This window comes from Hypanus sabinus, chromosome 6 (assembly GCF_030144855.1).
Source record: "Hypanus sabinus isolate sHypSab1 chromosome 6, sHypSab1.hap1, whole genome shotgun sequence".
NCBI classification, from domain to species: domain Eukaryota; kingdom Metazoa; phylum Chordata; class Chondrichthyes; order Myliobatiformes; family Dasyatidae; genus Hypanus; species Hypanus sabinus.
The window spans coordinates 149,771,670-149,797,207 of NC_082711.1; the positions used below are offsets into that span (position 1 = coordinate 149,771,670).

At 39.6% G+C, this 25,538-nt stretch overlaps 1 protein-coding gene across 9 annotated transcripts in view; it reads right to left on the minus strand.

The window, feature by feature from the left end:
* The window catches only part of auts2a (activator of transcription and developmental regulator AUTS2 a), a 1,137,604-nt gene that overhangs the window by 222,453 nt on the left and 889,613 nt on the right, over positions 1-25,538 (minus strand). The window lies entirely within an intron of this gene.

The following is a 25,538-nucleotide window of genomic DNA, read 5'->3' on the forward strand; positions in this document are numbered from 1 at the left end:
TCACGTTCTACAGTTTGCTTTTTTAATATCAAAAAGTACTTTCATCACAAAGTTGTCATCTGACTGAGAGTGTAATACAGAACTGAAGCATCACTTCTAATTCGATATCAAACAGACTTCCCACAAGCCTGTTTCAATAAATCACTTGAACCTTCAAGTTCTTATGAAACTATCTAAAGACCAGTTCTCTTGGATATATTTTGCTCAGCTAAGGTTAGTAAAAATGTATTGTGTATAAAACAGTTGAAAGGCATGCCCGAAAAATTTTTTGCCGGACATCAAACAATTTAGTTCTATGTCAAGATCTTTGAGGCATGTAATAAAATGCCCATTAAATCTAAGTCCTTTTACTGGCAAGTAATTCAGCATTTAATTACAAATTGATTAACAAATTGATACACTTACAATGTTAAGGGACTGTTTTGACCATAGCTGTTAGTTTAGATAACATTACCCTAAACTCAGAATAGATGAATTATAAAGCATTCTTTCAAACTCTGAGGCAAAGAACTAAATGTTCTTCATTTCTAGTATACTTCCAGTACTTGTTGTCTTTTAATAACTATTATTTGCAGCACATTCTTCTTAAAATTTTAACAATTCTAATCTTTAATTGAATTGTTCATGAATTTTGCAAGGCATTTCTCTCATTGTTAATCTTAACCAAAAAATGATTAGATATGATTGTTCATGACACCTCTTTCTATAACAGCTATTCAGAATGGAAAATGAAGGATTAACTCCTTTTACAATTGGATTCGTCCCCAACTAAGCAATACTGGAGTTGTAGGATTTTGTGAGGCAATGTTTTTATTTCAAGAAGAGATTGAGATGTGAGGTAATTCACAGTTCAACTTATTAAGGTGGTAAACAGGAAGATCTCATTTTATTTAGCAATCTGTAAGGAGAAGTATAATAATAATAATAATAATAATAATAATAATAAAAATACTTTATTAATCCCCAGTGAGAAATTCTTTCATTACAGCAGCAACAATTAAAAACACACAGCATGCAGACTTAAATAATTAAGTACAGAATAATAATATACACAATAATAATTTACCAATGTATAATAATGTAAAAAATAATAAAACAGAGACTACTGTACCATGATGTGTGTTCTCCTGTCGCCTAGAGATGAACTTGTATGTGCATATTGCATTTGTTAGGAAAGATTTTCAATAACAATCCTTGTGACAGTGGAGCTGAATGTGCCTGTTTGAAAGGGTTCTCTGCTACTTATTCAGTAGGTCATGGAGTGGGTGTGCCAGATTGTCCATAATAGTTTGTTTTGTAATCTCCTCTCCACCACTAACCCAAAAGAGTTCAGGTTGCAGCCAAGGACAGATCCAGCCTTTCTGATGAGTTTACTTAGTCCTTTTGCATCACCAGCACAGATTCTGCTCCCCCAACATGAAGCTGCAAAGAAGGCTGCACCCCACTACAACAGACTGGTAAAAGATCTCCAACATCCTGCTGTACACATTGAAGGATCTCAGCTTCCTTGGAAAATAGAGTCTGCTTATCCCCTTCTTGTAAGCAGCCTTGGTGCTGGTTTTCCGGTCAAGTCTGTTGTCAAGGTGAACGCCTTAGTATTTGTACTCCTTCACCAGCACGACTTCTCCCAGAATGTATACAGGACTCATCACAATTTTCTTACTCCTAAAACCAATCACCACCTCCATGGTTTTGGCCACATTCAGGAGCAGGTGATTCATCTTTCACCACTTCACAAACTTGTCCACCAGTCCTCTGTACTCCGACTCATGCCCTTCTCTGATACACCCAACCATGAGGCCTATGTTTGTTTCAAGAATACGCACTGAATTGTGATAGTCCATAACTGTCTTAGGAGTATTCCTTGTAATTGCATTATCAAAGCTCACACACAAAAACTAATCTTTAAGAAAATCATTGGCAAAGTCAACACCTTTCGGAGAGGATGGGAGGAGTGGGGACAAAACTCAAATTCTCCCTGACATTCTGCTGGGACACTTCCACTCGTCAAGTACTAATTATATGACACACTTCGAATATTACATTCATTCTGTGCACATACATTACCATCTGCATCACCACTTGGTATGGGGGGGGGGGGTGGAGTGTCACTGCACAGGATCCTAAGTAGGCTGCAGAATGTTGTAAAATTAGCCTGCTCCATCATGGGCACTCACCTCTGTAGTATCCAGGTCATCTTCAAGGAGTCACTGCCTCAGAGAGGCGGTGTCTATCATTAAGGACACCCACCACCCCAGGAAATGCCTTTTTCTCATTGCTACCATTAGGAAGAAGGTACAGAAGTCTGAAGGCACACACTCAATGATTCAGGAACAGCATCTTCCTCTCTGCAATCGATTTCTAAATGGACATTGAACCCATGACCACAAGCTAGTTGTTTTATTTCTTATTTTTTGCACCATTTAATTATTATATATATACATCATACTGTAATTCACAATTTTCATTTTCACTCTATTATCATGTATTGCACTGTACTGCTGTCTCAAATTTCATGATGTATGCCTTTGATATTAAACCTGATTCTGACCTTGTCTATTCGTTCATTAAGAGGTACACAAGAGGGCCCTGAAAGAAGCATGACAACAAGACAAATAAGTGATCCCAGAATTCCTCAGAAGTCGTCCTGATGACCTACCTCTCACAGAGAGCTCAAAAGATCATCTCATGAGACAAAACCTCAGTTAGCAGGTTTCACCAGAGAGAGCAAGTGAACAGAACTGTACAATATAATCATAATGGTACCAGTGTTGCCATTATTGCCAATACCTGTTGTTCAAACGGACAGCAAATTTCCTATACGAGTGCGTCAAATGAAGCGTATGTTTATCCCAATGACCTTCAACCCAGCTCAAATAACTTGGATTCTGGTCTAAAGATTGCTGTTTTCAAGTAAATATTTGAGCGAGCAAGGCAAAATATAAATGTTTTAAAATACTGTGAGCAAGTGACAACAGAATCGAATCGAATCATGGTGGAAAGATCCTGTTTCATAAATAAAGCTCGCCGTGAGAGATCATGAGTATCAATGGGTTCAGCTCAAAGCCTCTGGCCTCGTTGAATGAAATCACTCACAGTGCTAACATCTTGCTGCTGGCAACACACAGACCTTGCTGTTCGGCATCAGTAAAAGCCGCAATGGCCTTAAAAATCAAGAGTACAGTATTCTCTTGTTTATACATCTGTGAGAATTCATGTTCACTTTTCACAGGACCCAATACTTTCCACCTATTGACATGTACAAAGCAACTTAAATCATGCATGGAAGGCCTCAGGCACACTAAGCTCAGATAACAACCCTTACATGCCAAGGAATCAGAATTGCCCAATTGTCTTCATCAGAGCAGAAGGTGAAGGAAGACTCTTACGCTAACATCCCACGAGCCTTCAGTGAAGTGCTGATTATTGGCATGTGCACGGGTAAAGGAAAATAGGTTTTTATACACAAAGAAAATGCTGCACTTCACTGGATTAAACAACTTATTGACAACTTGAAAATGAGAGCCTTCAGTTTGCTAACAATTTTTATAAAAACGGGATTACAATGAAGTCTTAGAAAAGTACAACATCCTCCACATAGAATTTAGTTCCTTTCATCGACATTCTGACTTTAACTGGTGACTAACAGGCAAACTGAAGGGACAGTTTTATTGGCAGCATCTATAGGAAGAAGCACTGTCAACGTTTCGGGCCAAGACCCTTGGATTTCCAGCATCTGCATCCTTGGATTTCCTCGTGTTTGGACAGTTTTATTGCTCCTCACCCCTCCCAACCCATGAAAAGAAGAGGTGGATAATATCCGTGCGCAGTGGTGAGATAAAGGAACATGATTATTCCTATTGTTGAGAATTGCTCTATGTTTTGTCATTAGAAGGTGTAATAAATCACTAAGGCTTCTTCACAATTACCCCCAAAGCCATTCCACAAAAAGAAGGGCACCTGCACGGGATGAACACAACCCTCACATTCACACAGTGTCCTGATTTGACCAGAGCTCACCTTCCTTTCATTCTCACCGAGTTGAGGCCCTGGAAGTTTTGAACTTTGAATATTGTGGGAGCAATATTCAGCACCAAGCCGATGGCACCTCAAGAGACTGAACCACCACCAAGTTCCTGGGGCAAAAAGGAATGGTCAAGAATGGTTGTGCTGGTGTGTTGTCAGCCCAGATCCTGCAACTGTATCAGTTTGCCACCATCTCTTGTTCATTGGAGTGGAATCTCTTTTTGGGTTTACAAGCTCCCAGGGATAGGTTCACGGCAATAACCAAGGTGGTTGTGATCCCATCTTCTCTATTGAATACACTGACTTTTTACATTTGTGTATGCAATTTTTGCTTTAGTCAGTAGATCACAAACATTTAATTCAGGAAACAAATCTGTTAATGGAATTGTTGCTTAGTGGAACATGTTACTCCGACAGATCTCAATAAGAAAAAATACATATTCCTAGAATATCTCTCACATCCTCAGGACGGCACAATGTGCAGAGAAAACAATTAATCACTTTCCAGTTGCCGTCAATGTCACCTTCAATTTTTGCCTTGCAAGTGTGAGTTCGATCTGGCGAATTGTTGAGCGATAAATGTCCATTAACTTCTCACATAAAGGGACATAGAATCTCACTTAAGTGCCCAAACAGGCAAAGGTCACCTGGAATGAACTAATGTTTGAATTCATGACTTCTTTCTTAGAGATAAGTGTGCTAACCCCGAGTCAAACCAAAGGTTAAATAAACGTACAAAGCCCAGTAATTCCCCTGTCAAAATGCTGTCTTTAAAAAGTAAATATAATTAAATAAACAGGTTAAAGGCAACCAAATATTATATTAACTATTTGAATCATATAGTACCACATCAGTGCATTCATTTACACTTTGAAAATGCTATTACCATGTTCTCTGATTTTCACCACATATTCTCTGCAAATGCTTCCCTTCAAATATAGAATTGGACTTCTAATTTATATAAAAATCCTATTTAGAGGAGTTGAAATTGTTATTGAAAATATTATTACTACTGAAACGAGTGGTCAGAAAAGATGGTTAGCTTCCTTAGCGACAAAGGACACATGGATATGGATGGGAAGAAAATGCTGGACTTGGCTGTCTTTAGCATCAAGATTAAGGCCCTCCTTCCTGTCTCAGAAGCAATGACATCTCCCAAGAGAAGTGAAAAATAAACACTCAAAAAAAACCCACAGCCAATTAAGGTGTAAAAATACGGGAAGTTACTTCGATTCCCCTTGGCATTTGAAACTATTTAAGGAGACCACACTGACCGTGACATATTATTTAGTAACTTCCTCTTCTACCATGTGATAGCTGCCCCAGCTAGGTCTCATTTAAAAGCCATGCAGTGAATTAAAGCACAATACACAATCTAGCAACAACAACTCCCTGTCTGCTCTTCCAGGAAGAGAAAATGTCAACTAACAACCACCACTTCCTAATACACTGTGGAATGTCCCAATTTATACTTTACCTTCTTTCACTTCTAGGCTCTTGTCCGTTTTTGCATGCTATCCAAGCTAATTAAATAATGTCATTATAAACATAATCTTGTTCCATCGCTTTACAATTTTCAGAACAATAGGCCCAAGTCTACAGTTCGTGGTAACGTATACAGGGCATTCTGGTAAATTGATCCATCAGTTATTCAGGGCAGCCACTTATTTGGGTCAACTCTTAAAGAACAAAAAATAATTGAGAAAATAGCCAGTATTCCCTTTTTTATTTGGGACATTACTGGGACAGAATACTGTTACCGGACAGTTTCAAACTAGTATCGCTTGCTTGAACTTGTGTGGCCGTTACGCGCTGCACCGTGCTTTAAGCAAAGATTTTAAATAGTGTCAGTTGTGTGTTTTGTGTTCAAAAAGCAGTGATTTTTGTCACTGGTAGTTGATGAGAAACAAGCAGTGAGACAAGTTAGAATTGTTTTGCTCACTGTGGTTTCAAGTAGTCAGTCTTGGAGATGCCAGAAACAGCTGGGAGTGAAGAAGAAATGAATTCACTACTTCAAGTTAGGAACTACAAAGAATTGAAGGTATCAACAATCATCATGAATGTTACAATGAAAATGAAGATTTGGAAGATACAATCGTCGGAAGTATTTTATGAAAGCTGTAGGTGCCTCCGCTAATCTTGTTCATTTATAGTCAATGAAAAGAGCACAGCAGCAGGTTGATTGTCTGTTATATCTGACAATGACAGTGAAAACTTTATGGGAGAGTTTTATAAGTGGAAAAGTTGTTGCACTTGGACATTTCCACTCTCTCGACCTTGGAAGTTTGGGTCCAGAGTTATGAGTAGTTGTCACATAATAGAGTCTTCCTTGATTGCAGTGGATAACTATGGCTTCTCTGTCCCTTACTGTGCCCTTCGCTCTCCATGAAACATTGCCAAACCGCCATCTTGGCCGTTGGACCTCACTCTTGATCTCATCTGCCCAGTCTGCTGCAGATGACTTCACATACAAGGAGAGACATGTCCCTATTTCACTGGGTTATGAGGCCTGCCAGCCACCCTCACCTGCTTTAACCAGCCTGTCGAAATGGTGTACCAGGGTGTAGCCACTGCCACATGCAAACAGCTACTTGGAGCCACAGGTGAGAGCTGAGTGCCAAGTGAGTGAGCTGCCCCAGAATGGACAAGACAAGCCCCTTCACAATGAACTAATACACAGTTTTATAGTACTATCGTGGCATTGGAAATGTGGTCTAACTTGTTCTGTATTTCATTTAAATATATAATTTGTTATTCAGTTAAACAGTAGTTTGTATTTTTATACCTTTTTAACTATTTTCATGAAACTTCAGCTAATTGAGGCAGCCACTTAATTGGGCCAAAATTTGCTGGTCCCGCTGTGTCCCTTTTAATCAGATTCCACAGTATATGTAGATTTTTTTTGCTGCTTATCCAAGACCTTATATTGGAGTACAATGGTTTGTTTCATTTTCCAATGAAAAACTTGTTACTGCAGCCTAGAACCTCTTTTCACAGCACTGTATCGTAATGTACCATTATAGCCATTTTTCTTAAAAGTCACAAGCTTTGGTTTTGTTTCATGCAAAGTCATTTACTTGTTTGCATAAAGTTTCATTTGTCTGGACTAAACTCCTGCAAATAGCAGACCCATCAACATCAGAATTATTATCACTGACACAAGTTGTGAAATTTGTTATTTTGCGGCAGCAACGCAGTACACAGCAGTGTAGTGGTTAGCACAAGGCTTTAGAGTACCGTACCTATCCTCGCATGCAAAGTCTGATCTGGCAGACTGAGTGGATGAGACCTACAGTGAGATCCAATGGCCAGAAAGCCGATTCTACAATGGTCCATGGAGAGTGAAGCGCATATCAAGACAAGGAAGTCATTCATGGTCATACTCTGCAAATAGGGATGACCCCAGTTGTGACATCTACTTGTACCACTGGACTTAGACTTCTAAGATCAAGAGAGTAGTACTACCCCAATGCAATGGTTTATCCACTTTAAAAACTCTCCTATACAGGTTTCCTTTCATCATCGGATACAATAGACAACCACCAGTTGTTCTGCATTATAGTTAGATGCATCATTTATTACTCAGTTAAATGGTAGTTTGTATTTCTATACCTTTTTAAGTATTTCCAAAAAAACTTTGGCTAATTGGGGCAGTTACTTAACTGGGCCAAAATGTACTGGTCCTGATGGGTCCCAATTGATTGAAGTCCACTGTACTAAACAGCATCAATATTAAAATCCAGCTTGGTGATTTTAGCCAAGGCAGGATGCAACTCTCTTTACTCAGTTTCTCTACCCAAGCAGCAGCCAGAGAAAAATATTCAGGATGTTGAGATCCGAGTACTGACTGGAAACTCACCTAGATGCACGTACAGTATGTGTGGACACTAATTAAAGAGTTACGATTTTCTAAAGTGAAAAGGCAAAAAAAAAAGATTAATATACATTTATTTCACATCTTTATTTCCTTTTTCTAATTTTTTTTCTTAAAGCCAACAATTTATATCTGAAGCATACCCATTGGTGTAATATAGGGAATGAGGAAGACTGTGTGCACTTGGCAAGATGTGATTAGCAACTATTGAATAATGATCTGATAATCAGTTTCAGAAAAGCTAATCAAAGGATAAATATCAGCAATAACAAATGATAAAAATCATCTTCAGAATGAAGCTATCAGACTTCTTTATGTCAACCTGAGAGAGCAATCAGGTCCTTGGTTTAATCAGACAGAGAACTCCTGCAAAAATGAATACTCCCTCAATACTGTTTGGAGGTGTCAGGTTAGATTTTTGTGCTCAGTTCTTGACTGCAGAATTTGTATGCCAAATAAGAAAAGCAACATTGAACAGACAGAGCTTAGTTCCATGGAGTGAATCACAACGTGGCTTTCCTACCACCATAGTGTTGAAGATGGTCAACTGACACATAACAGTTAGAAGAGGCTGTAAGAACATCTTCGTCCTCAATAAAATCCAGCATGCGAGGGCAAAAAGCAAGCTGAAGCATTCACAACCATGTTCAACTGGAAGTGTTGAGCTGATAATAGATCCCAGCTGACTCCTGAGATCCCACCATCACACCAACCAGCCTTCGGCCAATTGAATTTAATCCATGTGACATGAAGAAATGGCTAACATCAAACGCCATAGTGCCAGACAACATTCCAACCTTAGGACTAAACACTTGCATACCAGAACAGGCTGCACCACTAGCCAAGACTTTCCACTGCAGTTACAACATTGGCATCTACCCCACAACGTGGAATACTGTCAAGATAAATCTAATCTGGCTAAATGCTGGCCCAATCTAATTTATTCTCAATCATTAGGAAAGCGATGGGATTTATCAGTAACAATGCAACCAGGTGATATTTATTATCTAATAACCTATCCACCAGTGCCCAATTTAGATTTCATCAGAATCACTTGGAGCCAGACATCATCAAATCCTTGGCTCCAATATGGATTCATTGCTGAATTCAAGAGGTGATTGTCTTTGGCACGCAGACAGTGTTGGATCAGGTGTTTGACATCAAGGATTCATGGCAAAAGTGAAGTCAAAGGGAATTAATGTCAAAACATTTTCAATGGCTACAGACACTCCTTGAACAAAGGAAAATGGGCCAGTTGTTGTAAACTGATCACTGTTGCCCCAGAATTATTACTGCAGAGTTCATTTTCTCCTGCCTTATCGATAACCCTCCCTGCACCACAAAATTTCAAAACTGGGAATCTTTGCTGATGATTATAACATTGGATCCATTGCATAATGGCTGTGTTCAGCAGAAGTTACAGTAATGATATTCAGGTACAAAATGTTAATTGGCAAGTAACATCATTTCAGATAATGGTCATCTCTAGCAAGTGAGTCTAAACACCAGTCAAACACCATATACAATGGCTGAATCTTCCACTGTCAATATCCAGGGAATTACAATTGACCAGATTCTCAACTTTATGTGGCTAGCTGTGGACATCAGCGACTGGGTGTCCTGTGGCAAACAATTCACCTCTCGATCACCAAAGACTTTCCACCATTCTTAGGATGTAAGTTAGGAACGGCATGCCCTCCACTTGTTGGGATGTGCAGTTCTGCCAACACTCAAGAAGCTTGGCACTATGTAGCATAAATCAGGCTGACTGATCAACACACCATCACTCGATTCATTCCCTCTACTACTGATATACTGTGGCTACAATCTACCAGAAACTCACCCAGGGAGTGGGCTGAATGGCCTAAATCTGCTCCTATATCTTAACGTCTTACAGTTACTCTGACAGCACTTCACAACACAGTAATCTCTACCACAGAGGAGGATAGAAGCAGCAGGTTCTTGTAAATGCCACCGTTATCATGACTTGGAAATATGTTGCACCTCTTCATCATAACTAGGAATAATTCTGAGAACTCACAAATACAACGTTGTAGCTCAGAGTACAGTGGTCATGCTGACTTAAGACAACCTTGATTATGGTCAGTAGAATGGACAAACTTGCCTAAAACATCCACAGCCAATATTTTAAAAAATCTTCTGACTTTGGAGTCCATATTGTCCGGTGCTGATGTTGCCATGATGACGAGAGATGCTTTGTAAGGATTACCTATTGGAACCAAGTATCAAAGGGATGTTGGCACCTGTCAAACTGTAACCTAACAAGGTGCTGATACCATAAACAAAAAAAAGTTCAGATATTTAGCATAGGTAATTGCAGTTATTATCTGAGATTGAGTCATTATTGTTGCATTAAATAAAAAACAATAACCAAATTAATCCTCAAGATTTTGATTTTGCTTTAATAGTGATTAAAAAAATACAAGCACCATTTTCATCACAAGGGACTCACAGTTATCATGTCAAAATCTTATTTAGGATTTTGTTATGTCTAAGACTGCTTTACTTTGCCAATCTGGACATAAAATTGCTGGCACACTCAGGCAACCGAATCACTTTCTGCATTAAAAGTGAAAACTTTGCCCCAAGAGTACTGTAATGTGAGGTTTCTGCACAAAATACTTTATAATGGGCCTCCTTGTCTTTACAACATTATAACCATGAACAATGTGCTTGTGTTAACTGCAAAGCTTTTACGCTAAGTCAGTAAGCTGGTTAATGAAGCAATGGAATCTGGAACCATCTACTCCTGACTTTCAGCTGTTCAGAAATATAAATTGAAAATAGATTAGTTATTAGTTATTATTCTGTGGATATGAGAATTAATGCTTTATATTTGCAGTGGTTTAGGATTGTTTGAAGAGCTTACTGGAGGAGATTTCCACTGTCTAGACTCTAATAAAAACGATGAATAATTAATAGACCAGCATTTTGCTGCGGCATAAATGAAGCAATGGACTGCAAAACAACGTTCAATGGAAAATTACCCTCATCGTATAAATGCATGTATTTGGGACTGATATTATGCTCAGAGAGATGATTGAAATCCACTTTCAGAAAGAAGTACAATTGGCTTCAGTGTCATCATCATGAACTCTCAAATCAAGTTTAATGCCTACTACGTTTAAGTTCCCTTCTATCTGCCGCAAGTTCAATATAATCTCAGTATCTCTGCCGTAAATATTTCCACTTCTCATCTCCGAGCTTATCAAGAAAGAGCACTCTGTGCTGTCCTAAATTTGAATCTATTGAGTGTTTCCTATTGTATTTCACACAGGCTGCTTTCAATGTCCATGTAGAAGGAGAAGGAGTTTCCTTTACAAAATTTTTCAGAAGTCCCAATGCAGATCAAACTTGATACATGTGACATACGTGACCATGCAGTTTTCCATCCAAGAATACATTGACAAGTCCTCCTCTGGCACGTGGGGCAGATCTGTAGAGAATAAGTAAAACCTTCGCAGGATGTGAGAGAGGGTCTACATAAATCCATTTCTGAGTGCTGTGTCAGACAAGGCTTCCCGGTGATCATATCACCTACGGGATCCTACTCAGACGAACATAAGGAGCAGGAGTAGGCCATCTGGCCCATCGAGCCTGTTCCACCAGTCAGTAAGGTCATGGCTGATCTAGCTATGGACTCATCTCCCCCCATCTGCCTTTTCCTCATAACCTTTAATTCCCCATCTATGCAAAAATCTATCCAACTTTGTCTTAAATATATTTACTGAGGGAGCCTCCACTGCCTCATTGGGCAGAGAATTCCACAGATGCACCATTCTCTTGGAGAAGTAGTTCCGCCTCATCTTCATCCTAAATCTTCTCTCCCAAATCTTGAGGCTATGTCCCCTCGTTTTAGTCTCACCTACCAGTGGAAACAACTTTCCTGTCTCTATCTTATCCAGCCCTTTCATAATTTTAAAGTTTCTATAAGATCCTCTTATTCTTCTGAAGTCCAGTGAGTAGAATCTCAGGCGACTTAATCTCTCCTCATAGTCTATCCCCCTCATCCCTGGAATCAACCTGGTGAACTTCCTCTGCACCGCCTCCAAAGCCAGTATATCCTTCCTCAAGAAAGGAGACCAGAACTGCATGCAGTACTCCTGTACAGTTGCAGCATAACCTCCCTACTCTTAAATTCAATCCCTCTAGCAATGAAGGCCACAGGAGGACCTGGACTAGGCAATTATTACACAATATATTCACTGAGGTAATAGAGTAACCTGGTCATTATTAGGGGGAACCATTTTATTATGACATTACTGAAAATTGAGAAGGATGCACTCCCTATCATTAAGGCAACAGCCAAGGAAGTTGTTGATAGGTGACCCCAGACCATGTCAACTATTGTCAGCTTTGCTACTGAGAGATTCAGCCTAGCGGAGAAGAAAGCCAGCAAAGCCTCCTGCACAGTGAACTGTAGGGTGCCCAAAATACACCAGCTGTTTGAAAAGCTGCAATCCCCATCTAAACAGAATGGGGGGGGGGGGGTGGTGGTGAGCGAAGAAGAGAAAGCACAACTTGCCAAGGTCTGTAACATTCTCACACTGCCCTGAATGGCATAGAAACCAGGGACGAGGGAGAGCCAGGAAATGAACCCCTACAGATTCATCAATCAACTACTAAGACAGAAGCGAAGTGGACATTTCGCACACTCTAAACAAGATGTGGATCTACACCTTCGGATCTCCTTCAGCAACTCAGAGTGGGAGTGGGAGCTAGGACACCATAGTGCCTTAGTAAATCCTCCTCCAACCCAGAAAGCCCATAGCCTTTTTCAAAGCTGGAGAACAACTACAGCCTCAGCCTAGATCACCAGTAAGTTTCCTCGTTACAGGGTCTGACTAGCAACAGAAAGTTGATTTTGGCAACTTAATTAAAGTTCACTGACTTCACTGCATCATCACTGAAGCCTGACATGTCAGAAACCTCGATGTAGGCGGTTATGATAGGACTGACAGTGCCTTGGGAAGACTGGATTGAGGATGCAGGTTTGAAAGTAAGAAAGCCAAATACCAGGAACTGGTAGAGCAGTGCTAGAGACAGGGGTGGAAGGCATGAGCTGAGCCTACAGAAGTGGGGTGTAGAGGTTTTGCCGGCTGCTTGCTCTGCAGAACCTACCATCTCACTATCATTAAAGGGTCTGCAAAGAGAAGAGCCATTAGGACCATCAGAGAGGCTGCTGAGCAAGCCTTCAGATGGCTGTGGATCAAGAGGTGTGGCCCATGGATCAATGCTGCTGGGACACAAGCTGGGACCTGATCAACCTTGGTTGGGTCTCCAGGGCGAGTGTTTCTGATGTTGAAAAACCCGAGGCACCCAATGACCCATGTTACATCACTAATGATGTGTCCCAATGCATCTTAGAATGTATCTCAGCTTTGCACAAAGGCATTTCATGTCCTTTTCTTTGCTATTATTGAAAAAGGACAAATCAAAATTCATGAAAACTGATGAACAATCATAAAATTTCAACAAATGCCCTTCAGGAAAGCAGTCCTATCCTTAACCAATCTGACCAACACATGTGTTCTGTCACACATGACATGACTGATTTTTAATGCCCTCAGGACACTTTGACAAGAGCAGTAAATACAAATTTATTATTGCCCGCCATATCCCAAAAAAATCTAATCATTATAACATATTGTTAGACATACTTGTAAGTATTTTTAAGTATTTTTCTTTATTTGTCCCCATACGAGAACAACATTAACATGAAGCAAAGCCTATTCAATTCACACAGTGCATGCAGAATGTTAGAGTCCTTGAAGACTGCATATACCATTTCAATGAAGCCTGTAGATGAAGCAAATGACTGGCTTGAAGCTTTAAGCTTAGAGCTCTGTCTGAGGTGTGGGAGAGTGGGATGGAAATAGAAAAATCATATTTCTCCATAATTGTATATGGTCTACTCGATGGTTTTGATTTATGTACTTGGCTCTTCTTCTAAAATGATTCTGTTCAAAATATTGAGTTATGCAGCAGTAGAAAATATTTCAAATGTCTGCCCTGTGTAGCTAATATGAACTGTATTTGTTTTATGAACAGCATTGGTTTTATCAAAAATTTGTAAAGTTTAAATGGTCATTGTCAATATGATCACCCATAAGATCTACATAAGTGAACACTGAAGCCTTTCCAGGTCAATAATTATCTAGGCAAATACACTAATAAAATTAGAAATCAATAGCAGGTTTAGCATGCATAACTCATCGTGTCATTTTTGATGACATTCCTACCATGATGATTGTAACCACGAGACTCCAAATCTGATTGATATTGACCTTAGAACAAGCTCACAGTGATATCTTAATCCAATCAATTGTGACAAACTGTATTACAGATCGTCATAGTAGATTGAAACTCAAACTAATAGATCAAGGATAAAAGGATAAAATTATTATTAGGATGATGCACAGATCAATTACTTCTCAAAGTTAACATGTACCTATAAAAAAATAGTGGTACCATAAAATATGATTTGGACAAATCAATTGAGACCTTGGCATACCCTGTTAAAGAAGGTGGTTGTTGGGATTTTTCAAAATAAACTGACATGTGGAGAACCACTGTTGTATTACAATCAACCAAGATTAAAAGATACCTGTCTGACAATTTGGATTGAGTTATTGATTTAAAACAGAAATTAATCTGGGTCCACATTCCAGTAAGAAGCTCAATTTATTGTCACATGCACAGATGAAATGAAAAACTTAACTTGCAGTAGCTCCACATGCACATAGTATTAGATGCACAGCATTCCAAGTAAAAATTAATAGACAAACAATTTTTACAAGAAAGAACATGATTAGAACAAAAACAAAATAAACCAGTGTCCTTCGTGGTCCAGATTAATTCACGTGCAAAAAAAATTATTCAAAGCCTCCTAAAATTGGGCTTTGCACCTGACGTATAACTTCTGCCCAACGCAGAAACAAATATATAAATAAAAATAAATAAAATATATTTTAAGCCATCAACACAGGTTGTCAGGTGAGTTCCCAGAAGGAGTTTAGGGAAGATAAGGCAGAAACCTGGGACTTGGCGGGTGGGGGGGGGGGGGGGCTGCCTGTGGCAATTGGGTATGGGGCTAATCACGTTTCAAAGATCCAAAGTCCATTATTTATCAAAGTATGTATGTAGTATATAACCCTGAGGTTTGTCTTCCCCACAGGCAGCCATGAATCAAAGAAAACTATGGAACCCGTTCAAAGAAAAGCATCAACCACCCCCCCTACCCAACGCGCAAGAAAAACCGAACTGCGCAAAGAGCAACATAAAAACGAGTGCAAGACACAGAATATAAAACACAAAATCAGAAGAGTGCAGGCACACTCTGTTCAGTTCAGTGTTCATTATCTGCAGGCTGTCCAGATTCAAAATCACCCAAAATAGCAACACAAAAAGGCGCAACCCCAGAAACCATAAACACATCGTAACGTGAACTACAGGACCCAATCCACAAAGAGCATCAATTTGCCCAAGATCCAGAACTCTGGCACCATCCTCCAACAGCATCAAGGGACAGACAGAATGCAGAGACCTTCCTCAGGGAGCAGCGAGGAAGCAGGATGGAGAAACTGTCACATGCAGACACCTTCCTTTGGCAGCAAGAGGCTGACATGATGAAGACTGTGGAGTGGGGAAGTATTTAGGTTCTTTCTGGCTCCATAGAGTTTTTCATTTAACTGATTCTTTGTTAACTTCAACTTCTTAAGAATTAATGCCAGATTCCTCCTAAGCGTGTTCCCATGTAAACAATTCACTATAATCCTATCCCCCATTTATAATCATTGTGGGTATAGATTTTCAAAGATTATGAACATCTTCAGAGAATGAAACCTTTTTATATTCACTGTAAGCAGTCGAGCTCTAATGTGAAGATAACAAGTTTGTTGGAAACACTGGTCTTATCTAGTTAGTTAAAACCTGTCAGAAGAATAACTTCTTTTGCATCAGCACATTTCCAGTCCTTACTTATCTCTTATTTTCTCTTAGAAATTTTAAATAAATTACCATGAACAATGTATAGGAAGACAGGTTCTTCTAATGTAAGATGAAAATTCAGTGCACCAGAATAAACTTTAAGTGCAGACACACACTGCTTTCTGAAGGCCAGTATTGGGAAGTTTTCTTGCTCCATCTTCTTTCTGTTAGCTCCCGTAACAGCTCCCCAATCTACTTATTGCTCACAATTAGTTATTAGCAATTTAATATGCTAACTCTGGAGTCTAACTGATGGGACTAAACTTAGAGAATTTACTGGGAACCTTGATAAAGAACTATGGATGGAATGTATCACAAAGGTCATTCAAAATGGAGGGGCACAAGTGCAGAAAAAGAAGAAATCCTTGCTGACATTTCTGGACAGGCACGGAACCCAGGTGGTGTCCTCATCCTGTGTCATTTCACCTGCTAGTCCGCACCATTCTGTAGAATCACCACCAGTACATCAGTGCTGGTATTCCGAAATACCAAGCTTAAGTTGGTCTCTGTAGATAAGAATAGGCACCTTGAATTGCCACGCAGGATTTTCCAACCAATTGGCTGCAAAGTATATGAAAATTTTTAGACATATCTCTCAGCAGCCAAAGCTCCCAGTCTAAAATGTGAAGTTGGAAACTATTAACAAGTATCTAAGCTGCGAAAAGCTAATAATATCTTTATGTCACTTAGCAAGAAAAATGTTGACTTTAAATGAATATTAAGCTGAATTATGCATTCATTCAGTTATGTGATATATTACAGTATTGCTCGCATGATTGCAGTGAAGGAGAGCCATGCTCTTTAGCTGGATTACGTGGCAGAGCCCAACAAAAAAGTCGACACACTGTTCAGCATACTCCCTGACAGTAACTGACAACTACTGTGATATGACTGCCTTAGGGACACAAGGACGCATCTGCAACTGAATGTAGTAGCTGCCATCTGTACTAACTGCATTATTTAACTGCATTGGTACTGATTAACATTTGCTGTAACCTATGGTAATGGACTCTTGGGTTTTACATGTCTGCTGTGTTGTAACAGACGGTCCACTGTCCCAGCTAGAAAAAACAAGGCTCTTTAATTTTTAATACAGCACATGTTCGATTGACTATACAAACAAAATTAGCAGAATTGAACTACACAATAAGCTCTGTCAAAATTATAGGATTCCTTTATCTTTGTCTGTTGCTTTTGACATCTCTAATAAGTTAAATGAACACGTTCCCTCATTCTCTCCCCAATTCTAATTGGATAATTTTTCTTTAAAAATCATTGATCATAAAATAAATGATTCAGCATAACCTCCAATATTAATTATGCTCATGGTGGAAGGTATTCGTTTATCTCTACAGAGATTACATTGAAAACTAGTGACAGGTTCAAGTTCTATTTCCAGGCAGCATTGAAATCCTAAACAAAAAAAGAATGGTTAGAAAGCTTGGAAACAAACCAACTATCAGAATGGTAGATAACGAAGAAACACAGAAGAGCTAAAGATTAGAACAGTTCAGAATTGCAAAACTAATAATATTGGATCTGTTGCTTTGTAGAAAATCTTAGCTAAATTTAAATCCAGATGCTCTATTTCCTAACATAAGCAACAGATATCATTCTGAACTTAAACTAAAAGTATCAGTGGTCCATTTCAAGTTTCTTACCACGAGGAGGCATGACATGTCACCCACTCCTATTTTGCAGGACTAGCAACTTGCTTTGAAAGAACCTTTATCAGCTGACAATGGGCTTTTAAGCACACCATACCAATGTTGTAACATGGGTTCCACCAGAAGCACGTCAATCATCCAAATTCACAAATTAAAGTACCACTAATTCACAAGAGTATTTTGTACTTGTGCGAGCATCAATTTATTTTGTTAATTAGATTTTTTTTCCTTCTGCCGGATAATTGACACAATGGATCTTCTATTAGTTTAGAGAGCAGGGCAAATTGTGCCAGAGGCTTTTCTATAATCATGTTCCTTCACAAAGTGACACTATTATTCATACAAAAGGAATAGGGCATTTTCAGACTTGCCGTTCTTCAAGACAACAACTGTCATCACACAAACTCTCACCAGCTTGTGAATCAGCCAAGAGGCAACAAATCTCATCAGTCACAACAAATGAGTTTGTATGAATGGGGTGGTTTACTCTCTTTGGGTATTCAGTGATGTGCTCATGCTGCTGTAGTTTGCCCCATGGTCCAATGATGAGCAAAAAACAGGATCACATTAATTTCAATCTTAAGGAGCATCACTTGAATGAACAAAGCAGAAAGAGCACCAGGTCAGTCAGTCCATTCCACACTGGGTTCACTAACATCATCAAGAGAGAACAAACAGTGGCTTCAGTGTTCTTAAGCCAAAATCAGGAAAATCAGCTATGATTCTTATTCCTATTGATCATATGGTGATCTGTGTCACAGTGCTTGGTGTACAGATTCTATGCATGCCTCCAAAACCTGTAAGCACTGACAGTTTTAGTTCACAAGAATATCTCCTGGGCACATTACCAAAGGGCTATTCTTGAGAAGGAAGCAAGGAGATTTGCACTGTGATCTCTGGTCTCAGACTGCCCTGCCATTGGGAACATCTGTTCTGCATCAAATCTCTCTGGTGTGTTTGAAGTTTTGTAGGTTTCTACGAAGGTCTGGTGAATATAAGCCCCATGGACTAACTTTTTCCAATCATTTCAAAATATTTGTATGATTTTCTATTTTTGTATGTTTTTAAGCATTTTTAGTAGCATTCAGAAATAAGCTAATAGCTGGCTATCAATCTTTTCCAGCAGATAGGACTTGCTTCAGATTCTCTGAATGAAGGTTTTAGGTTATCTTCAGGATGGTTGAGGCCACCTTCTTCCTGTAGGCACTTGGGAGCTGGGTTCACGACAGGCACTTTGTCTTCAAGTATTCAATTACTTCATGGGCCCAAGGAGTTCTGCTTCACCTAGTTTGATCCCACTGCTCAATACCTCCACTCTATCCCATATGGTTAAAAAAAACTATGAGTCATTTGCCAGAGGTAGTGGCATGCACAGTGCAATCAGAAATTAACGGTTCAGTAAGACTTGGGAATATTTTAACACCTTTGATGACAAATCTCTTACAAAGAAAGTATCAAGGGAAATGAGGATGTAAATCATTGTATAACAAAGCAGTATGTTATAACATTAATTCACTTCTTTTTGTGCTAGTACACAAGAGGCCATTTAGTCCATTGAACCTGTTCCAGACTGAGGAACCTCCTACCTCAGTTTCTTGTGGATAATTTGCATTTCAAATCCACACATCTGCCTTTTCTAAAGATCACCTGAATGCAATTGCCTAACGTACACCTATTTATCTCAGGCTTGAGCCACTACTGATCTATCATCCATTGTTTTTATTAGATTTGATTGAGATACTTAGCAATCCTTCAGCTGAACAAGATTGTTCTGTGAACTTACCTTAACACAGCGATGAAAAGAATTACAGTGGAAAAGAAAATGCTCTCTTCATGGCTCAGTAAATATACACAGTCATACTAAGCCATGCGTTTTACCAGATGCAAGTTGGGAAATGGGGCACATCTCAATATCTCAATAACGTCTAGCTGTATGGACAACAAGTCATTCTTGAGGTTTACTACTGGCATAAAATCATCACTTCCGGAATATCATAGTCTCAGAGTTCTTGTGCTCAGCAGTCCCCCCTCAATGTTATACATCTAAAAACTGGGTTATTGCCCTGAGTGGAATCTGATGACCAGTATTCCCTGGTTGAATCATGTTTCTCTGGCACAAGCACTAATCCTCAAGCCAGCCATCTTGAGATCAGTATACCTCCAAAAGAATTTAGAAGGATGAGAGGGGATCTGATTGAAACATATAAGATTATTAAGGGATTGGACACGCTAGAGGCAGGAAATAATGGACAATAGGTGCAGGAGTAGGCCATTCAGACCTTTGAGCCAGCACCACCATTCAATGTGATCATGGCTGATCATCCACAATCAGTACCCCATTCCAGCCTTCACCCCATTACCTTGATTCCGCTATCTTTAAGAGCTCTATCTAACTCTTTCTTGAAAGCATCCAGAGAATTGGCCTCCTCTGCCTTTTGAGGCAGAGAATTCCATAGATCCACAACTCTCTGGGTGAAAAAGTTTTTCCTTAACTCCATTCTAAATGGCCTACCCCTTATTCTTAAACTGTGGCCTCCAATTCTGGACTCCTCCAACATTGGGAGCATGTTTCCTGCCTCTAGTGTGTCCAATCCCTTAATTATCTTATTTGTTTCAATCAGATCCCCTCTCATCCTTCTAAATTCCAGTGTATACAAGCCCAGTCACTCCAATCTTTCAACATACGACAGTCCTGCCATCCCAGGAATTAACCTCGTGAACCTACGCTGCACTCACTCAATAGCAAGAATGTCCTTACTCAAATTTGGAGACCAAAGCTGAACACAATACTCCAGGTGTGATCTCACCAGGGCCCTGTACAGCTGCAGAAGGACCTCTTTGTTTCTATACTCAACTCTTCTTGTTATAAAGGCGTGATGCCTCAGAAAGGCAGCATCCATCACTAAGAACTCAATCACTCAAGACATGCCCTCTTCTCATTGTTACTATATCATCAGAGAGGGGATACAGGAGCCTGAAGGCACACACTCAGTGATTCAGGAATAGTTTTTTCTTCTCAGCCATCAGATTTCTGAATGGACATTGAACCCATGAACGCTACATCATTTTTTTCTCTCTTTTTGCACTACCTATTTAATTTAACCTTTTATATATATTTGTATACTTCCTACTGTAATTTACAGTTTTTATATGTACTGTTGCCGCATAACAGATTTCATAACATATGCCAGTGATATTAAACCAGATTCTGATTCTGAAGTGAAGCGATTTCTACCTCTGAATGTTTCTATTCAATGTTGAATATATCAAAGCAGCATTAATGCAGTTCTGCTGAGTGTGGAAAATAATAGAAAAATATCAATCTAGGCATCTCTGTCAATTGTGCTTTTTTAAGAATAAAAATTCAAGAGTACTCTCTTTAAACTTGTCTGTGCTTTATTGATGGGCTGATTGATTCAACCCATCTTGGCCTAACTAAAAAAATATACGAACATTATAATGCCTGTATTTACATGCAGTCAATAATTCTGACTTCTTTTTCTTGTCAACCAACTTGAATCCAGTCAGCAAAACTGGAGATATCATTACTCATTCACAGGTAGCTTGTCAGCATTTTATCTTCAGCAGGCAATAGTTTCGCTCTTAAATCTAAGAATGACTTATTTTTGAATTTTAACTATCTCTGTGGGTTGGCTGTGAAAACCCAGTGCCTAAAGACAGCAAACAGATATGTGATTTAAAGACTTATTTCTGCCAGCTACTGCTTAGAATCACGACAGATTTACTACATAAACAGGCAATTCAGATTATCAGGTCTGTGCCAGTTGAACACAAGTTCCTTTACCTAATCCTACCTTCCAGCACCAGGTCCGTAGCCCTGAGAGTTTGAGCTCCACCCATGCACTAATTAAATATGAAGGAGGTTTCTTTCAGGTAGTGAATTCTAGACCCCAACATGCACTGGATAAAAATTTGTTTTCTAATCTACATTCCAATCCTTCCGCCTTAAATCCATCTTGAATCAAAGCTGCTCTTTCCAAAAGACAAATCTGATTACAAAGGCTATCAGTCACTTTGGGGACAACATCATAAAAACATCATCAGTGACAACAGTCAAGAAAAAGCACTCCATCTGTCAGAGCTCTGAACAGGTTTTAAATATTCCCTCCAATGGGTGAGTTATTCGATTTACTCACCAAAATGGAAATTAATAAAGAAGCCATGAATTTCTCCATGCAACATCACAGCTTGTGTTGAGAAGGTCAATTAGTTAGCGTAGTGATTGCCTCACTATAATTTGATGGCACCACTGGTTTCCACGCCTGCTTGAAAGCATATAAAAACACATTAGCTGGATCATCACTACAGTAATTCTTCCCTTTCTCAGGGACATGGCCAGGGTACTGTGGATGACTTGCTTCCACCATGGTTCCGCTGGGTGCTGAAATGGCTGTTGAGGACATAGTGAAAACTGCAGAACCTTTCACAAATGAGACAGAAGTCACAGCCAAGTGGCGAACCATATGAGGGGGAGCGCTCTTTCCACCACTTCTATATGCTTCTGATACATGACCCTGGCCTTCTCAGAGCCCAACCGAATGTTCCCTTGATATTCTGAGCAGCCATGGGCCAGGGATTTCCAGGAGGTTCAGGAATATTGCCTTTTCATGGGGAATTTATGAGCATGTCACTGAACACCTTCCTCTGTCTGTCACATAAGAGAACTTACAATAGAATGCCCATCTTTGGAGAGACAAGAGAGAGCAGATGGTGGAACCTGGAGCCACAAACTGTCTGCTGGAGGAACACAGTGGGTCAAGCAGAATCTGGAGGAGGAAAGGAATTGCCAACATCTCAGGTCAAGTCTCTGCATCAGGACTGAGAGTGTAGAAGGGAGACGGCCAGTATGAGGAGGAGCAGGGGACTGCTGAGACAGGAGTCTGAAGTGAGTGGTGGACTTAGAAAGGAGTGCTGATGCAAGGATTTGACCCAAAATTTTGACAATTCTTTTTCTTGGACTGCTGAGTTTTTCAGCAGATCGTTGCATATTCTAGATCTGGCATTAGTCATATGAGCCACATGACCTGCAGAATGTAGGCAGCCGAGAGGGCCAACACTGGGATGTTGGCCTGGCAGAGGACACTGATGCTGGATCTGGGGTACTTTGCTGGAACAGTGTTGGGTGTATTTTGTCAGTGCCTTGCAGTGCATCGCAGAAGGATAAAAGAGTCCAGTGATCGTCACTGTCTCATAGGCCAAGAGTTTTGTGCCAAGCCAAAAGTCTGGACCTTAAGACATCCCCCTTTTCTTCCAAACATGTGCTGTGCTGGCACATCGAAAGCACTGGTAAAACTCCTCGTCAAAGTCTTCCTTCACCAAAAGGTGGCTCCTGAGATATAGTAAATGGTCAACATTTTCAAGGATCTTTTTGCCTCCCAGGACAAATTGCATTCTGTGGTACAGAACCTTAACCTAAACCTCGCAGTGATGTGCGCTGAGGCTCTCCTAGAATGAATATAAATAAAGTAGTCTTCATATTCACCTGATGAAGGCTCTAAGCTATTTATTTCCCTCCATAGATTCTGCCTGACCTGATGAGTTCCTCCAGTATCATGCAGGTTTTGCACAGTTACATAAAGTGGTCAGGAAGAGTTAAACACAAAACTGTTAAGTAAGAGTGTTTCCATAGCCAAGAGTTTAAAAGAAAACTATAAATGTATTATCTGGACTTTCTCCTCTGAAGCAGCATATCAGCAAGCTAACCATTTGAACCATCAGCTTATCTCATGAAAGGTTTCTAATCGACTTTATTTTTTTTCATAAATTGTGAGAAACACCACTAAGACACTGCAATAAACCCAGTCTCAGGGCCTGATGCAGAGCTTCACCATTTCAGTATATGACAGAGATAAATACAGAAGGCAAGTTAGACTCTTATTCCTGGGTAAACGAATGGGGCTGAGGTTAACCGATGAAAATACAATTATTATTATCTGTTATTGAATCATAAAAAATAATATTCAGCGACTCTGTCCTTCCATATCAGAGTGTTCAGCAAAAGTGTTCTATCTACAAATACACATACTGACACCGAGATCTAATCTTGCCTCAGGAAACTGACAGGGGAAAAATTAGTTTTAGCTCTTAAGTATTAGGCAAAAAAACAAAAGTTGGTAAGTATCAAGCATCAGCTTTTCTCTTTAGTTAACTTTTTTAAAAATTTCACTTTGAGTTCCATTATTTCTTAATATTCATAAGTTCTTAAATTTCAATTCATTAGGCAAAATACTGTGTTGTTTAAAGAATTGAATTCATTCAATGTAATCCAAGAGATTAATCTGTCCATCTTCTCAAATGCAGACCATTAGAACTCAGAAAGCCTTAAGGGATTGCAAAATATTATTTATGTTCCCCAAGCTCTATTTAAATCAAATGTCCAGAAATTGGATACATCTTCCCTCAGTTGGAAATGAACAGCACCATGGCTCCAGTTCTGAAGTGACCTAATTGGGCCAGATAGCACATCAGAGCTAATTGTGGCATCAGATCTTGCCAGCATTAAATCTTTCCTCCACTCTGATTTTGCAGCACCTCACCTCTTCCCTTTACCGCTTTTCCCTGTTCGTCATGCTAACTTGCTGTAGTAAGATCCCTGCAGTAACAGCGACCTGCTTTCCAGAAGAAGAATGCGAGGGAGACAGCAGCTGCAACCACTGCTCATACAGGTTTGGACACAATGATCCTTAAACAGGGTTAGCCACAGGAATGATGTTTCTTGACATTTTGGGGAGAATTCTGGCACAGCCAAAAATGTGTGAAATCCAATTGCTAGCCAGTTGGGATCAGAAACCAAAAGCAATACTTGAAAATGGGTGGCAACAGGCAAAACACCCAGTTTTCTCCAAATACTGTATGCACAGCATAGTCAAGGCAAGAGATTACTCAGACAATATACCAAACAACCTCATCCCAGAGCGGGAATTGGTGATGACTCTATCATTCTCATTTAGAGAGAAAATAAAATGTTCATTTAAATAATAAATGTTTAATTCTTTTGAAAACTAACTACAGCCAATGAGAAACTGGCTAGTATGTTGTTTTAGGCATCAGGTTTTCACCTCTGGGATTTGAATCCAAATCCAAACAGGACTGATATGTGGAGTGCGTCCTGTAGCAACTGGCTGTCAAGGCAGTACAGTCCTCTTGGGCATGAATCAGTATCACAAAGCTGTCCACAATTAAGCATCAACTGGCAGTCTCATTAAGATACAGAAAAAAACTTTATTGATACAAAAACCTTTGGTGAAGAACTAGCCCATTTTGAAATTCAGCCATATTCAATAAAGAGGTCAGGTTTCAGCTTTAACACTCTCTGTACGTCTGACTGACGAGACAGATTTCTGCAAGCCCAAAACTAACAAGAAACCATTACTCTTCAACTCCCCAAACCCCTTGCCCCGAGACGTGATAATAAATGCTGCCAAGACTAAGATCACATCAGTTTTGTGTGTCTTGGTCTTGACTACTGTGCTTTTAGCTGGCTCAGGCCCCAAGCGCTGGAATTCATCTCAAAGTCTTTTTATCATTCACCCCTTCATCCTCACCTTAGACTCTATTGAAAAATTACTTCCTTGGCTGACTGGCATGTCATGTCCTTCACTGGTATGTTCTCAATTATTTTCCGTTGGTATCACATGACGCAGTTTGTGACATTTATTACCTTTATGAATGTACATTTTTGTTTAAAGCTATTTATTTAAGCTCTAGCATTTTCTGTGCTGATGGTGATAACTGTTGCTAACATCCAAGACTATGTCCCTGAGTCCAACTTAAATATCTTATTCAAATTGAACTATTTGACTTTGGGGTGCATTGGAACTTTACAAGGGCCATTTCCTCTCAGGATCTCTGGACAGCAATCAGAAGCAAGACGCTGACTCCCCCCCCCACCCCCCCCATGTTTTCTTTCAGGTTCAGAAGCATGCAAGACAGCAGATGCT